The following is a 2,366-nucleotide window of genomic DNA, read 5'->3' as shown; positions in this document are numbered from 1 at the left end:
TCGCTCGCTTCTCTCGCTCGCATTTAATCGCTATGCCATTCTCCTGATGTTGCTGCCAGTAATTGCCAGCAGTTTTCGCCCGGTACGCCCCCGCCCCCTTACTTTCCAAAGCGAAGAATATAGTTACAAACGGCAGTTTTTGGGACTGTAAAATGTCAAAATTTTCAATGCAAAAAGATTTCACCGTGGGAGGGGGAAATCCCCCTACCATACCCTCCCCCCCCCCCCTGCTTGCTTCGCTCCCTCACAATGTCATAACCGCTCCTCCTAAGATCAAATCCTGTCTACGCCGGTGATAGGCCCCATTATTTAGTAGGCCTTCACAGTGATGTCGCACAGGCGGAGCAAGAGCTGAAATACCACGATTTAGTCATTCAATAATAATTGTGAATATTTCATTTTCTTATTGTTTTTTTAAAGAAAAGAAAACAAAATTTTCACCAAAAGTGTGCACCAGATCGCTGAATTTCAGGTCTGAAAATGCAAAATCTTCGACGTGTGGGAGAGGGATACCCCCCCCCCCCCACATACCCTCCCCCGTTCGGTCGTTCCGCTCCCTCTCATAGGTATATTTAAAAAAAAAAAAAAAAAATGTTTTCATACTTTTAAGGTCTGATTTTCCGCCGAAAGTCATCTGACAAGCAAAAAAAAAAAAAAAAAAAGCAACAAGAACAAAAAGTCTTCATATTTTTGCTGCCACTTTCCTCCCACTTTATATTTCATGCAAAAGAGTGGGACATCCGATCCCTGTAAAGTGTGTGCGTGTGTGTGTGTGTGTGTGGGGGGGGGCACCAAGCTTCCCCCCCCCCCCAAGCCGGTTCGGTTATGGGCTTGTAATCGTGGTGATGGTGACCATCCCCCTCCCCCCCCCCCCCACTCCTCAGTACGGATTTACGCCGTTGGTTACTACATCACGGTCTGATCGAATAATGGATGTGTCATCCGCAAAAAGTGTAAAATTCAAAAATGGGGAAGAATTCATGATATGATTTATAAAAATATTTAACAATAAGGGTCATGTGCTCGTATATTTCAAATTCAGTGTATATTCTGTGATTCGACAAAGATTTCGCAGGGCGAGTTCTGGGCTATTGGGTCAAAGGCCAAAGGTTAAAGTCAAGTGAAAATGTTAATCCAGGAGTGTATAGAATGATTATGACCGTGGTGTGATACATATTTTTGTTAAAAACACATAGATTTACATTTTTGTATATTCACACACATGCACACACACACACACACGTATATAACCTTCAAGATTTTATATAATCATTTATTTATGTATATAAACATGCATTCACTTGTATTTTTTAAATTTCTTATATAGTTGTTATTAATTGACACATACACCCGTATATGCACACCACATCCAATACAATGTTGACTCATACAGATTAATACTTCTTTAATGTTATGTATTTTTGACAATGACAGTGATATTGTTTTGCTGTATCTCTTGTATGTCCATCATTCCTATGTATCTATGTTACACGTGTGCTTTGTATTTATAATGTATCGATATAACCGGGTATGCATGCAAACAAAACAAATTTCCCGAAACGGACAATAAAATCGAATTGAATGGAATTGAATTAAATTGAATTGCATTGTATTGAATTGAATTGAATTAGATAAAAGAGAACCTTGAGGCACCTTGGTTTTGGAAATAATTTTTGAACCATGAGAGCTGCAGAGCTTGACCTCGTACTCCACACAAATCAAGTTAATAAATCAGTTCTCATTATTGATGATATTGAATGCTTTCGACAAATCCATGCATTTGCCTATAACATGTTCCTTTTTAGCAAACGTTTCATTTATTTTGTCACACATTTGATTATGGGTAATGACGTGGTTAGTCGAATGTCCGCTTCTAAATCCAAAGTCATTGGGTATTATAACAAATTATTCGTCTGTAAACACCGGTGCAAGCTGTTATACACTTTTTCGTCAAGGGTTTTGGATATATACTTGGTAATATCGACCTTTAATTACGTTATAATTTAGAATAATTTGTTTATATATGTATATATATATATATATATATATATATATATATATATATATATAGGTAAAAAAAGAGATAAAGAATTAAGGAATATACCTCCTAAAATGATGCATTGATTAAATGAGTAAGGGGTTTGCAATATGAATAAAAATGCTTCAATGAATGAACACTTAAGCCATCATACCCCCTCGATGTAGTTGTTTTCAAATTTTGAACAACATTGATTATTTCGTGATCGTTAGTACAATAATTTAAAGATAGCTGGGATATCTTCTATAAAGATAGCTGCGACGAGGAAACAGCTGGTATTTCACATTCTCATTGCACTGCAACTGGTTATTGAATGACTTTTTTTTTC

This window comes from Diadema setosum, chromosome 12, assembly GCF_964275005.1.
Source record: "Diadema setosum chromosome 12, eeDiaSeto1, whole genome shotgun sequence".
Taxonomy (NCBI): domain Eukaryota; kingdom Metazoa; phylum Echinodermata; class Echinoidea; order Diadematoida; family Diadematidae; genus Diadema; species Diadema setosum.
The sequence above is the reverse complement of the archived record's forward strand: the minus strand, read 5'-3'. Positions refer to the sequence as shown.